This window comes from Pyxicephalus adspersus, chromosome 3, assembly GCF_032062135.1.
Source record: "Pyxicephalus adspersus chromosome 3, UCB_Pads_2.0, whole genome shotgun sequence".
Lineage (NCBI taxonomy): Eukaryota > Metazoa > Chordata > Amphibia > Anura > Pyxicephalidae > Pyxicephalus > Pyxicephalus adspersus.
In genome coordinates this window covers 10536844-10556943 of record NC_092860.1, presented here as the reverse complement: position 1 = coordinate 10556943, position 20100 = coordinate 10536844, and the positions used below count along the sequence as shown (strand labels likewise).

The window sequence follows — 20100 nt, the reverse complement described above, 5'->3', positions numbered from 1 at the left end:
GAGGGTCATTGGAAGGTGACTGAGTCAGTCCTATAAATTTCCTCAGTTTTGGGTTGAAGAGACGAGACGATGAGTAGAAAAGCGTCCTGCGTGCTTTCCGTTGGCCAGGACTCGCGTGTGTGCTGTTTTTTTTCCTTCCCATCCCGGCCAGTAACTGAGTGGAGCCAACATAAGTGGGGTTGTTATTGTGATCGCTGCCAGGATTTGCTTTCTTCTCTTCACTGTTTCATTGCCAGAGGTGTAGGAATGAGCGGGGCCGTATTCCTGCCTCCCTGAAGTCTTACGTCTTGGATAAAATGACATCAACCCGATGATAGATTTTCATAAAGTTGTGAAAAGGCCAAAGTTCGGTGACTTGAAAGGGTTCTGGTCACCTACATTATGCTGTGGTATTTAGAATTGCTTTCTATTTTTTGGCAGTGTATGAACAGGCGAAGAATGCTTGAGATATACATCCAATATTTGGCCAGCTGCCAGATGACCAGTGAGGGTCGTATAGCATCAGCTAATTTTTTCTGGTTCCAATTAATGTTTTTCATATCATTGGTTTTCTGGATGGGCAGATTTTAGATGAACTAGATTCACCTTTTCAAGTCAATACAACCTTACAAAGGAAAGATAATTTTGTTTTATTGAGTTAGAAATCATATATCTTGCATGGTTTATGTTTCCCATTTAGAAATGCTTCCTTATGATTTCCTCATAAAGATAACTTTTTTGCTTTCAGTAGGTACGGTTTTTACACCTTTATGGGTTTGTTGAGCATCTGGTTTCAAAACCATGGCCATTAATATGTAACTCCAACTTTCTTGTGACTAAACAGCCTTCACTCTTCTGGGAAGGATTTTAGAGTGCGTCTCTGGGAATTTGTCCCCAATCCGCCAAAGGAGCATTTGTGAGGTTAGGTATTGTTCCTGGATGCGAGTACACCATCTGTGTTTTGAATTATCCTAAAGTTGTCCAGTAAGGTTGAGGTCAGGACCACACGAGTTTCTCCATAACAAACACATGGTCATACCTGGCCTTGTGCACAGGGACACAGTCATGCTGGAACAGAAATGCTCCTTTCCCAAACTGTTGCCTTAACATTTGAAGTTTACTATTGTCTTATTACTGGAAACACCTGAACTATTCATTTGGAGGAAGTCCACATATTTTTGCCCCTCTAGGAAGGTGTAATGGTCAGGTTCCTACACTTGGCCATACAAATCATTCTCATTTAGTTCTTCCACTACTAAACCATGTTCACTGTCCTAAAACCCAAATGTAGCAAAATTGTTGTATAATTTTATCCATTGATAAATGCTGGAAGGATAGATTGATTCCTCCTAATGGCTAACTTAAGCTATTAGAATAAGATGCAAAACTTTATGATGCCTTCTTCAGGCCTTACAGAATTTTCTTAATTAATAGAAGCAACTTATCTACAAGTCTACACATGGACTCAAAACACTGCTCACCAGGCTTCTGTATGATTTTCCCATGGTACCATGGCCAATAGTGTAAATCTTACCTTGTCCTACAGATCTCCATAAAAAAGTACTTTAGTATCATTAAGGGAAAATAGATAATAAAGATGTAAAAATCCTAAAGCCTCCATCTTAAAAAGGAATTACAAAATATTTATTTGCAACATTGTATAATAATATGATGTGTGACACTAATCTCTTGGCACCTCCCACTCACTTTTTTCCCTCTTTCATGAACTCCATGTCCCAAGTGAGGATTTCATGTATACAAGTATTTCTAAATATGCATTATTGTAATCTTCACTTTATTAAATAAAGGAACAGTAGGCATTGTTATTACTCATTCCATTATATGCGACCTTAAGCTTCAGGTATTAAGCTCTTTAAACAGCCTATGGTGAGCCTGGACAAAATGTAAAGGAAAAAATTTACATTTCCTTCAAAGAGAAGAGTTTGTTCATGTTTCTAGTTCTAGTTCTACTGCTGAAGTTGGTCCTTATATCTAAAATAACAATCACATTCCACCAATTATCTTGACAGGTGCCATGATTAGTCCTGACCCCTGTGCCTATGGGTAGTCAGGGGCGTGTGATTGGAGGTCAGAAACTTGGACAGCTGAAGGATCCTTATAATGAAGCATCTTTCCATTAACATGTACAATCTTCTTTGCAGCTAAGCCTTGAATGACTAATCACAGGGAAATGAGGACTTGGTTTATGAAATGTCTTTTCAATTATAAGTGCAATTTATTCCTTGCGATACTGCCCAGGGACATGTGCTCAGTGCACACATGTGCATGTTTGGTTGAAACATTTATGTATATGATTATAGAAAAAAACTTTAGTGAGAAAGAATATTTAGCATTCCTGTAGTTCGACTTCTCTCTCGTTCGCTCTATCCAGATTCCGGTCTCAAGCTTAGCATTGGGAAATACCATTCAAAATGTACTAAACACAATGTTGAAGAACAAAAACCATTGGGCATTCTTTGGGTCCTTTGGGTATTTATTCCAGATCTTTATCAAAATCCAAAAAACAACTTTTGAACTTTGCCTTTGTAAAGAAGTATTACATACCAATCTGTATTGCTTTGTCCTTGTTCAGGTTGACCGCTCTTGTATCTGTGGTTGCTAAATCCTAACCCACAACTTGCAGCCTCATATAATATATTTATTACTTTTACTAGGCAGTATCTTTGTTTTCCAAAGTTGCACCCATAGTAGATTTGTAGCATTTTTTGCTAGTGAACTTTATGTTTTGAGCTTGGCTTTATTACCTAGGTATAACTATTGACTTACACCTGTTATTTCACCCAACCAGAAAAGATACCTGACTCTACCCCTTTTTAAAACCCATATCATTTATGAAATCTCATCTCCAAATATCAATAATTCTCCCCTAAAATTGTGGTCACAGGATTCTCTGCACTCTGGTCATCTCTGTTCTTCTGTTTACAGAAAATGGGGACCGGGTAGTGACATGGACAATTCCCATTGACAATGGTTCGGTCCTTTTAGAATCTAAAAGTGGAGTCTTCAGCTTTGACATCAGCAGGAGGGGACAATGGATGTCTTGCTGTGTCTAGCTACCAGCCAGTGCTGAATTAGTGGTCCATGTCACTTGCATGTACAATAGTGTTGTACATGACCTGAATTGTGGACACGAATAGTATATCTTGCTGAAGAACAAGAAAAAACATAAGGAAGAAAGCTTGCAGGTAGGTTTGCAGGGATGTTAACATTTGCATGGGGATAAACTTTAAGGTTACCTATCAGATATGATTGTAAAAATGGCTTCCTCTTTCTTATATCAGCCCAGCGATTTACTCCTCAGCGTGTTTTTATACCGCTATAAACCTGACCTACAGGTCCGCCACTTTAAAGAGATTAATCTCCCTCCTTGTAAACGTCGGCTAATAATGTAACAGTCTTGATCTCCCATTAAAATCCCAAGGCTGTTTTCTCTCGTTAAATACCGATGGAGAAAAAAAAGGAGATTTAGACTCTTATCTGCCTCTTGTCTGGCTCTGGCTTTCTACTGGAAATGGAGCCATAAAAATATCCCATAAAAAGCCTACCCCAGCGACTCCTTTTCATACGATCTGTAACACTAATCTCTTGGCACGTGCCACGTTCCTGCTCAGCTTTTAGGAGCTCTCCCTCCTCTTGCAGGAACCGTGCCGCCCCAGTGAGGATTTCTTTTATGACTTGTTTTTTAACTGATGTACTTTAACGACTTGTTTTCATTATCTTGCTCCTGATAGAATGGATTGCAGAAGCTGGATGAAGCTCACCCTGGCTTCACAATGCGCGATGGACCACATGAGTCTTCCCCGTGATGCCATAATTATATAATAAGTCTACCGAATAAACAAAAAGAGTTGTTTACTGTATGTAACATGGGCTTTGCCTTTCAGTTTCCTGCTGTGCTTTTCCGTGAAGACTATAAATCCTCTTGGGCTGCATTCCCATGAATGTAAGTATTGGTTTACTAGGAACAAATTATGTTTTTAAGGCATCGAATATTGACAAGAATTCAGCCTGTTGGACAATTTCTCTAATATTTTTTATATTTGTGAGGAAACAACCTAATTGTGAACCAGAGACCACTGACATCACTGAGACGCTTTATACTAATGAGAATGCAGCCAATCCAATCACTAGAGACCGGTGACATCACCGGCACACCTCATATTCATGAGAACGCAGCCAATCTGATCACTAGAGAACAGTGACATCACCGAGATGCTTCATATTAATGAGAACACAGCCAATCAAATCACTAGAGACTGGTGACATCCCCGGGACACTTCATATTCATGAGAACGCCGCCAATCCAATCACTAGAGACTGGTGACATCACCGGCACACTTCATTTTCATGAAAACGCAGCCAATCTGATCACTGGAGAACAGTGACATCACTGAGATGCTTCATATTCATGAGAAAGCAGCCAATCTTATCACTGGAGAACAGTGACATCACTGAGATGCTTACTGGAGAACAGTGACATCACTGAGATGCTTCATATTCATGAGAAAGCAGCCAATCTTATCACTGGAGAACAGTGACATCACTGAGATGCTTCATGTTCATGAGAACTCAGTCAATCTTATCACTGGAGACCAGTGACATCATCGCGACGCTTCATATTCATAAGTGCAGCCAATCAGATCATAGGGAATATGTTGGAAAGAAGTCATACCATTATTTAAAAATAATATTATTTGAAGGAAATAATCTATTGCCTTGCAGGATGTGTCCTCGGTAGGTTGTAGCCACCTGGATAGGTTTGTCATTAAACGTATATATAAACTTGTATATATACAGGCACAGGGGCTGTATTTGGTTTAGCAAAGGATTCTGGGTAAATTTTCCCTTTTTACAACTCACCAGCTGAACAGATGGTGTTATTGTAAGTCCAGACTACTTTCTTTTTTTTCCTCCTTTTTTTTAATTGCCTTCGTTTTGCACCTGTATTGCTGGTTCACAAATATTTTTGTTAAATGTGTCAGTGTTTCTGAACGCCCGCTTGGAGATTCCTATATGGTGTATGTCATCTGATTGGAGAAACAAGCTTTGACCTCGTTTTAAAGGGGGGTAAGGGGGCTGGCAAAAGTGAAGAGGATTATGGGAGATTTCCATTTTGTGCTTTTTTTTTTGGTGTTTTTAACTAGATCAAGTTTGGGTACTTACACTACTTGCATGAAAAAAAAAGTAGTGCACAGTAAAATGCTGTGTTATTGTGCGTCTTTTATTTCTACCTGGAATTCGGCTTTATCTGATGTGCTATTGCAATGAATAAAAAATCAACAGCATAGGTCATTTTTGGCATCATATATTTTGAAATGTTCTTGTAATTTAATGCAGAAGTCCAGCTTTGCAAAGTTCGAAGCCTTTCGCCTGCCCTTGGAGTCCCCCAGTTGGTGGTGGCATGCAGGCAGGAGAGAGTCCTGGAGGACCAAGAGCCCAGCTTTCATCATGACGCCCACACGAGAGCCTGTAAATAACAGAACTGAGCTCACAGGGAATGGGTAGACTGATGCAACTGTCCTTCTGCCCCTACAGAACTGGCAGCAACAGAGAAAACTCTGAGAATAAAGGAAGTTTATAAATCCTGGGAAATTATATGGCTGAAATTTTATCATCAGTCTGCTGCAGACAGGAGAAAACATTTCCCCTGTCTAGTGATCAGATGGCACCATTGTAACTTTGTAGCAAGATTCATGGCAAGAGGCTGGAGCAGGCAAATGATATCCTACATTTTGAGTCAAGAACCTTCCAGGCACCAGGATTTAGATGACTGTCATCTCTTAGCCAACATCTTAGCTCAGGAATGTAATAGTGATCCCAAATAATTTACATTTCAATTTTTTGTTTACTTTTTAAAAAATGCATTTTGATCTGTACCTGGACGGGGGCTCCTCATTAAAATTTCCTTAAAAGAACCCTGTTTAGGATAAATTGCATTGGTGAATTCATCTGGTGGATGGAGTTGCAAAGTGTGTGATAGGCTAGTTGATGTCTAAAACACAAGAGAATCTAGAGGACCGATGCTGGACCTTGTCTTTAGCCTTAAGTTCGCCATTTGCCATAGCAAGCTAGAGAACAAGCTGGAGAACAAGGCCATGTCTCAGTCTGGGTTGGTCTAAGCTTTCTTTGTCAATCAGCATATCTTCAGTTTACGTTTCAAGGACAAGGAATTACTGACTGGAGATTTCCATGTGTTCTGTTAAAGCTACTTACCTTGGTTCAAAATTTCCAATGTGTGCTTTGTGATGAATGATAGCAACACCTAGCAACGGTACCGCTCACTCCCAGAATCCTTTGTGCTCACGTCAAAGCCTGTGTGTTATACAGCAAAGTATATTGTTTTGCATAGCTGGAGGCAGCTTGTGGCTATGTCAGTTTCAGAGAGTGAGAGTTGTATGACACCGAGTAGAATGTATGGAAATCTTCCACCTCCTCTCCTCCTTCTCTCTTTTTTCATATGCCAAACTTTTGGGTTTTGTAACTTTCTTTGTTAACCGTCAAAAGCAGCAAAGCCATCGAGGCACAACGGACCTTTCAATGGGTCAGAGCAAATCTTCCATCTGTAGTCCTACATATTTGAAGAAACAAAGATTCAGTAGACTTCTAACTACTTTGTCCCCATGCCTGGGTTTGGTGTGATTAGATGGAGACAACGATGATGCTGCTATAGGGTAAAAATAGACGTTTTCAATGTGAGCTTCTATTGGCTGCAAATGAGCCTTTGTCAGTATTGGTCACTAGTCCATAGTGTCTATTGTGATGATCACTAGCCTGGTGTACCTCGGTGGTCCTTATGTCTACTGGCCACCAGTTTGGATTCTCATTCCTTTACTGTGCTACTTCATTCTCCAAGGATAGCAAAGAGTGCTACGTGCACTGATTGATTCACCTTCATTCAGAATTCAGCGTATCTCTGTTAGCAGAATGTATGGGGAAAAATACATGGTAAATTGCCAGGAATTTAGTAAACTCCAAATTTTTTGCTTGGCTACATTGAGATCCCAGTCATCCTTTTCAGCCTTGCCTGCTGGACTACAGAAATCTGCCTGGTACACGCACATTCTGTTTTTCTCCATATGCATGCATTAACTTCTGTCTTGACTTTCAAGAGCTGGTGATCCAACTATGTGCAGTGAAAGACTTTTTGAGAGATGCAGTTCTGAGAACGTGCCAGGGTCAATAAGAGCTGAACTCTCAGAAGCTGCCCCTGCAATAATTTTTCAAAGTCTGGAAATTTCTTTCTTGCTACAGGAACAGGGCAAATAAAATTAAATCTTGAGTTTGACATTGGGGGGAAGGGGTGTTTGGGGGCGAATTTGGGTCTTGCCTGGACATACAATTTAATGCTAGGTCTGGATGAGGCAGTATTTGCTAGGCTTGTAAACAGTAATTTGTACAAATATTATTGCTTTCAGGTGCTTGCAGGTAATAGGCATGCACACTCATTGGCCGACAACAGCCAAAAAATTCTAGTGTTCTCTTGACAAATGTATGGCCCATGATCACACATGTTGTTTTTATTATTCACAAAGTGCTAATCGGGGAGTAGAATGTGCAATCGATTTGTGGGCTAACTCAAACCACGGCAGTTAAAGAACCCCTACATTCTGCAATTATATAATAGACAATGTTATATATATATAGAAGAAAAACATTGGTAGAAACCTTTAGAATGGATCTGTTATTAAAATGTCTGCTTGATATCAGCAGGGGTGGGACATTGAAGTGTGCAAAGTGGGAACCCTGAACACTCCTCATCCAGCAGGACCCCCACAGCAGTTTGCACAGGTTTACGTCCACCTGCACGCCCGCTTTTCTTGCGCATCTCTGAAACCTGCTAATGCATTCAAGCTATCAATCCTTGGTGCCAGGCTAGGAAACCAACATGTGCACCCCTGGTGTGTATCAGGTGAATAAATTCTCCCAGCAATACCTGTGCCGGTCACGTCTTCCTTTCAGAATTGTTCTATTTTGCAGACTTGCTTTGCTTCTCTCCTCAGTGGGGTGTTTGGTGAGGGGGAAGCCCTCTTGGCTGCATATGCCACTGGATATCGGCATACCCAAAATACCTTGTTAAACTAAGTATGAAAGTTCTTCTTTTCCCATTAGTATTATCATGCTCTATGTGATCCAAAGCCCAGACTATGTTCTGTGTGAACCTGGAGCACTGTACATTGGAGACTGCAGTCAGTCTATCATTTTCAGACTTGCAGTTGAAAAGAGAACCAGGAAGATGCAGCTGTTATTGGCTGTCATACCCTGCTGAGCTCTCTGTTTAACAACAATCGAAATTGCATCTAGATGGCTTTTTAGAGCTCTGATCCTGCTGTGTGCTCTTCATAGAAAGGTTCTGTAATCTCTGGTGTGGTCCTGCTATGTTTGCGCTGTAAATACTTGGTGAGATAGCAGAAGTGGGGTCTGACACTGCACAATCCGGCCGACTACACAATAAGCATTGCGTGGCTCTGCTTATCTCTCTTTCGTTGCACATGCTTTTCATTACAGAACCTGTTATCCATGGCCAGATAACTACACAAGGGTAGTCCAAATACTTCTACGTGTAAATATAGCCCAGTTACTGCAACCGCTCAGCACATCTGGATGAGAACGCCTTCCAGTAACATTAAGGAGTAGTATTTAAATTGGCACAGTGAGCCCCTGCTAGGTGCCAGTTGGTAATAGTTCTTGGACACCATTATATCCACTCCGGACTTTTCCCTCAAGAAATCATTCAGTTAATCGTGGCCAAAACTTAACCCCAAGTGAGCCACGGATAGGAGGGTTCTTTCAGAGCAGATTAGGATATGAACTTTGTTCGTCGGAATAGGAAGCGTGTCCCATCACTGTCTTCATTTCCTATTTTAGCTTTCTTTTGTAAAATGACCCTCTTGTTTCAGTTCATGGTTTTATGCAGATTTGCTTCTATAAAAGTGTTGTTTCTCATTGTTTCTCAAAAAAAAAAAAAATTAGATTCTTGGAATCTGATTGGCTGGCACCTGGTTTTTCTGATGTTAGAAATGTATGTAGACATATGCTAACCATGCCAAGAGTATTTGCAAACTCTGAACAAGTCATTAAAGAGCTTTTAAACATCAGTCATCAGTGATCTTGACGCCTCTGTAGCTGATTGTACGTGAAGGCAGTTCTTAAAGATCACAACATAGACGCTGAAGACGGGTTTAATTTGGTTTTTAACAGCTTAGAAACATCCACAGTGTTTTTACATTAGAAGACTGACAGGCAGCAAAGATTTGCTCTTATAGAAAATTGCTTTGATTTTTTAGTTCTTTGTTCAGAACTTTAAGGTAGAACTAAACGTGTTATTATCACGTGTCCCTGTTCTGTCGGAGGGCACTGTCTTCTGCTCCCTTTATCTCTTCCTTTTTGCAACCTTCAGTCATCCTAATTGGCTGGGCAGGGATGACATAACTCCTGCAGTTCCAACAGTGCCGACAACTGCAGGGGAATCTAGGATGTGCTGGGTATCCTGCCATCCAACATTGGGCTTCCCATGCACAGCTCAGAGCAGGGGATCAGGTAGGTAAGAATGCTTATTGCAAAAGGGACATCACCTGTCCCATTCTGCAAAAATCTCAGTCATGTGCAGAAGGAGGAGCCACTTTATTGTAAAGTAAAAATTATGGGGATAGGCCTGCTTTAGGTGTACATAATCTAGCATATGCTGCATGTCCTAGATTCTAAAAAGGAATAAAATGTGCATGCAAAGGAATTGCATCATTCTGGGCTGGCCAATCAAGGTGGAAGAAGCTCCAGAGCCTGGAAGAACACTTGGTGAGGATGGTGGTGCCCGTGCCGGAACAAGGACGGGTAAGTATAATTTGAAAAGTTATTCAGGCAGGTAAATGTATTTTGTTTTGCCTGTCTCCTCTGCAATTAAAAGCCCTGCCTGCTTGCATTTTTTTAATATTAAATTTAGTTCCACTTTGACCTTTACTATACAATTGGGTTAGATCCTAATTAAATTCTCTATTACAGCCATCTGCACTATACTGAACGATAGAAATATTTTGGTTATAAGATCATTAAACTTTTTGAAAGTTACCCATTGCCCCAGGCAGAATCCCCCACATTAGGTATATACAGACTCCATGCAGATAGTGTCTGGTAGCGTTGTAATCTGTTCAGGTCACTTGGTACCTGTTTTCTTCCTGTTGCCCAAAGTGATTCTGATATTGTGCCCTGGTCAGCGACCATAATGAGATCCTAAATGAACTTTTGCAAAAGCACGGAGCCTTACAATATCTTGGTATGTGTTTATCTGCGGGCAACACAACAAAGTACTTTGGGGGGAAATTCAATCACAGTAATTCCAATTAGGTCCCTTGCCAAGTGCTCGCGAGCGTTGAGGCTCATCACTGACTCACTGCCTCCGCAGCTGGCTCACATCAAACATGTTTACCAAATTTGCGGTTCGTTTGTGTCATGGTAGTTAACCAAGTTGGCTACCGACTCCAGAAATCCAGAATACCGGGCGCTTGTAATTTGTTCAGGGATTCATGTTGGATTACCATTTTGTGGCGATGACGTTAAGTTTTACTATTTGGTAAAAAATATTAGAAGTTTTGTGAGGTGTTGCCCAGTTTTATCCTACCTCAAATGAATACTTAGTGTATGTTGTGTGACATGCCTCATATTGCATATATTATAATGCTAGTACACAATTATGTCTTTGCAACAAAGCATTGTTATCCCATTTCTGAACATTTCTGGAAAATGGCAGAATTACCAGGTATTGTTTCAGTGAAGGCTGCAAAATGAAAATGATTGAAATGACATCAAAATCTAAGAGCGGAATCTCTAAACCCAAAAATTACCAAATTGCAACCAGGCGGGTCCTTAATTTCAGAAGGCAATGTCCTTTTTTTTTTTTGGAATGTGGGCTGTCATCTTCACCCTGTCTTCTTCCTGGAGTTGGGTCTTCGGACATCCATGATTGGCTGGGCCGAGATGATGTAAGTCCCGTGCAGGCACATGGGTGTGCGTTCAGTCCCGGCAGCAACAGGGAAAGCCTGGATGGTGTAGTTGTATTGTTTTGCAGTAAAGGTCTTCCTGGTCATTTTTTTTTCAAAGTAGTTCAGTGGTTAGAACTCTGGCCTTCGCAGCGATACGTCTCAACTTCAGATCTGGGTTACGACACTACCTGCAAGGGGTTTGCATGTTTCACCTGTGTTTGCGTGGGTTTCCTCTGGGTACCCCAGTTTCCCCCAACATCCCAAAAACATGCATTTAGGTTTATTGGCTTCCCACCAAAATTGGCCTTAGACAGTATTGATATATGACTATGGTAGGGACATTAGATTGTGACCTCCTTTGAGGGATAGCTAGTGATATTACTATGGACTTTGTATAGCACTGCGCAATATGTTGGTTTTCTTTATTTATTGTCCCAATAAGAAAACCTGCAATTGTTGCCGTGGCTCCACGATGCGCCCTTTTTGGCCCGCTGCATAAAATCACGAAACGTGAATAATTACCAGACTGCCGCTGCACAACCAAATATTTTCACTTGATGTATCCCGAAACTTGCTCATGAATAATAATTGATTCCGTTTCCTGCAAGGAAAACAGTTAAAATAATATATATGTATAACATTGTGTGTCTAATTTATTGCATATTTTGGCACGGGGATAATGAGGCAGTATGTTTGGGGGGGTGCTGGGCCGTACCCTGGGAGCGTTAATATGGTGGTCTTGGCACGACGCCATGAAATACTCCAAGCATATGGCTTATTAGTGTTGGAGGCCACGCTCTAAGAAGCCATCTTTCGTCATATTATGAGCGCGTCGCTTATTACCCATCTCTTTTCATTGAGGTGATTTGTCTGACACGAGTTTCTGTTTATACAAAACATAATAAAGTAGATTTAACTTGGCTTAAATGGACAGTTTTAGCTTCAGAATTTCGCGGGGCGGGAAAATTATTGGTTAAAAGCTTGGTCGAGACCCAAAACCTCCGGCAGAATTGTTCTGTTCTTAAAGTAGGCTTAGCTCCATATATATTATTCTATGTAATGTATCAGTGCAACACTTCCAGGTATTCATTATCTGAGTATGGTGCACCCATTATAGCAAAGCTACCTTTCCCTAATAAAACCTAAAGCTGGACTGCAGAATACGTCATTTTTGTAAAAAATACAAGCGTCCCTCCAGTAAGAAGTGGTGAGGTCAGGAAGATGTCAGGGAGTCATTAGTAAAACTTCTGCACCAGTGTTAAGGGTCAGAGTCACCTGAAGTTTTGGACTCCAATAAATCTTTCACAAGTATAATAGATTTTTGCAAAAAGACCATCACGACTAGTTCTCTTTAAAGAGAACCTGTCTGCACAAGCCATGCACAGCACAGTGATGGTGTCACTGTATTTATTAAAGGTGGTAGCAGACGTGCGTCTGATCTCCTGACACTTCTGTTTACTTCCCGATGAGGCCATCCTACATGACGGACACATTCTGTGTCTTCCCCGTACTCAGGGTGTGTTTTCTTTGAATCGTTGTTTTTCCCATTATATCATAATCTTTGCTTCTGACAGCGGGAAACCACCGGAGGGCCTGACAGCAAAGACGGACGCTTCTCCAGTCCCCGAAGGCGACATATGGACGAGTTTTCAGGACTGATAACTGGCAGGGTATGCAAACTCAGCGGCTCTCCTGAAGATCATTTTTGAGCTGCAATTGTCGACACTAAACGTGTCCTGCAGCCATGTCTTATGAAATGTAACACGACTTGTGCAAAGATCATTCACTCTTCAAAATTGCTATTTCCACAATCTTGAGCCCTGAAAGCAAGGCAATTATGCAAACATTCTTTTTGGTTTTTAAAGCTGAAATACAGGTACAAAAAAACTAATTTCCCAGCAGCCACAAAGCATATACATTCACTTTGTGTGAATTAAATATAGGTATTACTTTATATGTTGCATTGACCTCATCATTGAACTGTACATAGCCTGAGCAGAGATGTGGGAGGGACTGAGCAACTCCACCCACTACAGGCTGTATGCAGAAAACAGCAGGAGGGGCGGATACAAGACCAGTCATCCTGTACTAGGAAAGAGATCAGCAGTGACCGGTCCTTTTTACAGGAATCTCCTGCACAGAGATAATGTTTGACATTGGATTGATGAACAAATCTGGAGAAAATACACAAAATACACAAGGCTCTTGTATTTAGACATTTTAGCTTTAAGTTAAATGCGTCAGGTTATTGTCGTTGTCAGTAACCCCACTGGATGTCCTGTGATGAGCATTGTCACCAAACGCATAGCAATAGACAAATTAAATATTAGGCGTCAACCAACCCCTATCTTCATTCTTAAAAAACACCAGTCGCTGAATGCTATCCATACCCCATATACTTTGCATTGGTTATTTAGGAGGTCAAATATTACAGTAAAAACCCACTATATTAAAAGATTTGCTGGCAATAAAGCTCCGTATTGGGGGGGTCCTCATTAACACCACAGATAATTTGGGTATGGGGAAGCACATGACTTCTGTCCTTTAAGACAGTGCTCAGGCCTGAATGGCCAATCGTCAGGATTGAACAGGGTCACATTAACAGAACTTTTGGGCATGGGGAAGCACATGACCTCCCCTTTTTGACAGCGCTTGGACCCGATTGACCAATCAGGATCGAACACGGTCACATGGACAGAACTTTTGGGTATGGGAAAGCACATGGCCCCTTCCCTTTTGACAGTGCTCTGACCCGATTGACCAATCACCAAGAACAAACAGGGTCACATGGGCACAACCATGGCATTCCTAGTCTAGCTCTCAGGTGAGCATATTGGAGTAGTCGCTAGGGGAGCATGGATAGGTAAGCACACATTTGGGATGAGTGGATAAGAAGTGCTCATGCTGTCACTGTACCCCAAATGGCTAAATCCATAGTTTCTCTGTAAATGAGTTTAGGGGAGTTCAAAAAAAAATCACGGCAAGGTTTTTTTAGGCCAATTCCTGGAGTTTGTAGCTCCCGTTATAGCCGGCATCGTAAATAAGGTGTTACCCAACTATTTTCATCGTAAAAGAAACTCTTACACCAAAGGTCGTCTTTTGCGCCTCCTCCGGACTACAGCCAATATAAATAGGAGAAAGAAAGATCGTTAAATGAAATCTAAATTACTTTTCCTGCTTACGTTTTATGTCATTTTCAAAGGATGTCTTCTCCCTGCCAAGCCCTTTGTAAAAATATATTATCTCTCGCAGCCGTCTGCATCATCAACATTAAAAAAAATCCTGGTGTTCTAACTCCAAACATTTGGCATGCTCGGCGGTAAATTGGGTTTTGCTATTGAAGCTTTTTTTCTTATCCTCAATTAGTGGAAAGAGTTCAGCGTCAAATTTCAATTTGCAAAAAAAAAAAAAAAATGAAAAGAAAGCTTTTTCTACATTTCTTGCACCTCCTGTAGCCATAAGGATCATTGGTGTCACTTAAACTGACCTTGTTGGGAAATCCTGGGTTATATCCCTGGGTTGGGAAATCGGGCAGCACGGTGGCTCAGGCATTGGCACTCCGGCCTTTGCAGCACTAGGTCCCAGGTTCGAATCCCAGCCAGGGAACTGGCTGCACTATCTGCATGGAGTTTGCAAGTTCTCCCTTGTCTGTGTGGGTTTCCTCCCACATCCCAAAACATGCAGTTAGATTAATTAGCTTCCCCCTAAAGATTGACCTTAGAAATACAATAATGACACATGACTATGGTAGGGACATTAGATTGTGAGCTCCTTTGAGGGACTGTTAGTGACCCAACTATGGACTTTGTACAGCGCTGCGTAATATGATGGCGCTATATAAATACTGTGTAATAATAATAATATGCTCTGAACATGTGTGCCTCACTCACCCTTCTTCACAGATCTGAATGTTATTGGTCACTTGATTTGTTTAGGGCTTGCTACTTGCCAGCAGAGAGTTGGATCATCGCTACCCACCCTAGTCCCCATGTCCAGTTGTAGGCATGGCCGCCATCAGTCTGTGAGAATACAACCAGTCTACTCGCGTTCCAGCCCCATGCAAGAGGGCTTTGAAGTATTACAAAAGACTGCCGTTCCCAAAGATGCAAGAGATGACATCCAACTCTTGCTTAGTACATATTTCCAGTACTGTTGCCCAAAACAATCATTCATGATCACTTTGAGTGACCGTATAGGCATGATTGATTGCTGTTGAGACACACGGCTCGTCTCTGTGCCAGGCAGCTTGTTCTATAAAAAAGGGAAGGAGGATGAGCATAGAACGCCTTGCTGTGCTGGTATACAATGGTAAAATTATAGTAATTTGCTGATGGTCATTTTCTTATTTGTAATCCAACTCAAGAAATTACTAACAACCTCCGTAACAATATGGCGGACACTTGTACCTATGTTAAATTATCCCCCAAGGAAACATCTAGCAAATGTGCAGACCTTAAATTTATATTGGACAATTATTTTTGATACAGGAAAAGTATATTTTTTAGCTTCACCTCTTAATAAAAATCAGCCATAACCAAGCTTTAAGTTTTATAAATTGCCTAGGGGAGGGTGATGCCATCAGTCTGCTGCAGGCAGGAGGAAGCTTTTGCTTTATTCCTACTCCCTCAATGATCAGATTTTAACTTTGTTTTACAAGTCACATAGAGAGAAGCGGTGTCAGATGATTGGGAACACAGCCCAAAAGTGCACACAGGCTTGTGCCATCATCTTGGCCCATTGGATGATGCCTGAACAAAGACCAAAGTGCCATTCTGCTGCAGCGAGAAAAGATGGAGGAATTGTCTGGAGGAGTATTGAGAGGTAATTAGTACATAGAAGCGTTACACTGATGCATTCATTAGAATGAAAACATGATGACAGGTATACTTTAAATCTCGTTTACTTCATCAGTCATTCTTGGATGGCGATTTATCGATCAATTCCTCCGGTCAGCTCACGTTGCTCCTTAGCTAATTAAAAGCGGGGAGAGTTATCAAGAAAGCAAACATGACTTTTGGAAGCAATGGGGGAACATGAAATATACATGACTCCTTGAAGGAGAATCTGAAAGTTAGTGAAAGATGTCTGGCCTTGTAACAGCTTACTGAAATTTGACTTGGCTTAGTGTTGGGAGGCCTTGCCCTGACAGTTTATTTGTGCAGCATGAACTGTTATGATTTTTCTGTTTTGTAATTGTATAAAATATGTGATAAAACACTTCTAATAGATGAAGCCTTGGCATGTAAAATTAGGGGGCGGGGTCAATTGGCGAGGTTAGAAAAATTTGGGCGTTCACCCCATTCGTGACAGAACTCCGCTGGCTGCGCCTTGAATGTAAACTGGTGATGTAGCGGGACCCCGGAGTATCGGACTAGAGGGTATCTAAAAAAAAAAAGGAGTTTCCATGCCATACTACACTTATAAATGTAGTAGATTAAAGGCTCATTTACACTATTATGTTCCTGCAGTGCCATTTATCTGTCTCACTGCAATGCAGTGCAATGGACATCAACTTGTACAGCAGGTCCATTTTTTTGTTTGTTGTATTCAATTGGGCAGCCCATTTAAATATATAGGCAGACCTAATGCTTGCCAACACCTATCAATGGTTAACACATACATGAGTTCTCAAAGATGCGTTGCAAATCCTAGTGTGAATGGACTATAAAACCCAACTTCATCTTGGCTCTAAAAAATAGCACCTTTACCAATAGAGCAGCTCAGGTTGCTGTACTTGTTCCTCACAGACTCCACCACTGCTGGTGATGGGAAACATTATCCAGCCCATTTCCTGACAATGCCCAGAGCCCATGCCACCTTTGTCATCCTTTTTTGGGGTGCATCCTCCCACTGGTCTGGTTTACTGGACACATTATTTGTAATTTCTCCCCTTCTATTGTATAATACTCCACCTCTTAGATTGTAAGCTTTTCGGAACAGGGTCCTCTCCTCCTTCTGTGTCATGTCTTTATCCTTATGTCATTTGGAACCCCTATTTAATGAACAGCACTGCGTAATATGTTGGTGCTATATAAATTCTCTTTATTATTATTAATAATAATAATAATAATTGCATAGGTGCTGCTCTGTCCATGAGTATGCTCGTCCACTTGTTCTACCACTGTCAAAAAGGATACAGAATCTAAGATATGCTTGATGCATTTTAAAATGGGGGGGTTGGTTTTTAAAAATTTTTGCCAAAAAAATTGGAGGTGTAAGCAGCCATCAACTCCATAATTAGGACAAGAAAAGCCAACCAAATATTTGCTTCAGTTCAACCTTTCTTAATCTCTACCCCTGGAAAAATCCTTACAACAATTTTTAGGTCTCCGGTAACTTTGGCTAAAATACATTTTTTGGGGATCATGGAAATAGAAATGGAATCATGGAAATGCCTGTCTTAGTTTGGTGGTCACTGGTAATAGTATCCAGACATTTAAAAAGGTCATTGGTGTCATGCGGTTGTACATGGAACGTTGCAGGTATTATCAGATGGGAGGTCAGTCATTTGAGGACCCCCTAGCTTACCCCCAGGGGAACCATAAAATTGTCCAGAGTCCTGGAGGTGAATTACTGGTTTACTTACTTATTCAGAAACTGATCTAAACCCCTATAATTAGAGATATGAATCACTTTGTCTTTGAAAACAGTACCTCTAAGGGCAAGGTGGTTGATGGAGACGATATAGAACCTGTCCTGTTTTATTGCTGTCTGCATTAATTTCAGGTCAATCAACCTCCAAAATTTTGAGTTGTGATTGGAACTTGAATAAAGGGATTGTCTTCCAATATGACACCGACCACAAAAAAAAAATCTGAAGTGTGTATAATTCTTCTCTACAAAATCCAAAGTGGTTTTAGGTTCACTTTTTTTTTGTTCAAACTGCAGTTCTTCTGAGATTTTCTCTTTGTTGTTGAATACGTCTGTTTTCTTGGAGATGGCCTTTCAATCCCTCCAACAAAAGACTTTTTTTGGAAGGGTTAACCAAGTGGTTGCTGGCAGCTGACATAGTTCGTACTGTTTTGGAGTGAAATATTTAGGTGATGAGACGTATCCAGCCCAGGGCCTTCTACAAATCGACAGACATCAATAGGAAAACACTCAGCGCCTGACGCAGAATGGGAGGCCAGCAGCTTGGGAGGGCCGGAACTCACGCTCCGGCCACAAAACAAATACGCTTTATCTGCTCTGAATTTAGATATCAACGCAGGCTTAATTTCCGGCCAGTTCTGCGCTGCTATTTTCCGCCATCATCTCACATGTTTTGAAATCTCCAACAATTAACGTGGACCTGTCATCAGATATAGTTTTGTATTTTAAATTTGTGCATACTTTTCTTATTGGAATACCTCAAGTTATTAATTACCATTCACTGGGATCACAGTACTCCCCCTGGCAATGCAATCATTTATTTTTAATCTTTAAATCGGGTATCATCCGGGGTGGTCTGAGATGCCAGTTTAGAGAGCACAATCACATCAGTCTGGTTCCTGAACAGTTCCCGGCTGTGTTCACAAATGACTGACTTGGAACTTGTTACAATGTTGCAGCCTGATCACTGGAGTAAAGGAAACTGAAGAAATGCTTCCTGCTTTCTGCAGCAAACTGAAGACTTCAGCCTAGGCAATGTTCAGTGTTCTCCCTATCCCTTTTTAGCAGGGTGCACCATCCCGCAAGTTGGGTCAAAATATAGGGCCACCACCCACCTACAGCTTCTTCTACTTAAGTTGATAAACTAGCTTTTTCAAAAACACCAGTTTGCCATGTTCCTGCCCCTATAACAAGGCCATAATTCTGGCTCCACTCCTAAATGGCCCCATTATGCAGAACTCTTTAGTGACATGATCTGGATCTGTAATGGACATGACAGTGCTGAGAATTTTAACTGTAAATCTTTCCTGCTGAAGTGCTATATAAGAAGCCAGAAACTTTGCAGAGGTTAAATAATCCTCTGGGATGGGATCTTTCATTAAAATGCTCCAGTTTAGGTTTTTCACATGTATTGCAGGTTCTGTCTGGCATCACAAAGGTTAAATACAATGCCCTGATACGCCCCCTCCATTTTCCCAGTCCTGCTCTGTACAGAATATACAGAATTTCGGCTGTGATTTATTTGGACTGCATCAAAGTAATCCTTTTATTATTGAAAGCAATACATTTCAGAGTCCAGTGTTAACCTCTCCTTATTTGGCCTCTGAAAAGTTCCATTGCTCCATTATTTGGAGATCGCTCTTCATGCTGACGAGATTATTAGACATTTTAGCTGCAGTCTCCGGGTTCACGTTTAGGGATTTGTTGCTCAATTTAGACTGTTTTACTAGAAAGACTATTAGCGCAGTGTATAAAAGGACAGGTTCTCTTTAATGGTGAAAGTTATGTTATATTGAAACCTGTTGGGGCATTTCTGGAGGATTATTCAAATCTGATCCAGGAGAAATGGCAGCTCTACATACCGCAAAAAGCCTGCTTGAGTTACATTGGACCTTGCAGTAACAATGCAAGCCTGCATGAACAAATTCCAGCCGTGTTACCATGTATTCTGTTGCTGATTGCCATTTCCTATTGACACTTTTATGGTGGAGATAAAAATTGCATTAATGGTGTAGGAATGACCTTTGTGGCAATTGCCATCTATCACAGTGCCAAGCCATCATCGTATGCCATCCACCTTGGTGAATTTATGCCTACTGTTCAGCTGATGTGTTAGAATGCTCAGCTAATAGCCTATGTTGCCCCTTGGTGTAGAAAGATGGCTACTTCTTTTTATCATTTATAGAACCATCAGCTTCCCCTTAGCTTCAATATTCAAGTGTTGTTCTAGCCACCATGATGGCAGTGGTCATGTGACTTTGCATGATCCTGCACAACTGCATTTACCAAATATTTTCAACCTACCCTCCAGCCTCCTCTTTATTAAGTCTGCACCCCCTCCAAATCTTCCCTTCTATAAATTTGCCCTTCGCCATTGCACAGTTGTACCGGCACCTCTCCTGTACTAAAATTGCAAATACAGCCTTTTGACTGACACCATCAAGACATTTTGTTTTTTGCATAACTTTCCCCGCAGCCAACTCAATGCGTGCATCAGGGAAGAAGGATATGGAAGCAGGGTACTGTTTCCATTAGC

General features: G+C 41.1%; 1 protein-coding gene across 1 annotated transcript in view; it reads left to right on the top strand.

Annotated features, from left to right (window-relative positions):
• The window catches only part of STX8 (syntaxin 8), a 102115-nt gene that overhangs the window by 56549 nt on the left and 25466 nt on the right, over positions 1 to 20100 (top strand). The gene's annotated exons all lie outside the window — the stretch shown is intronic.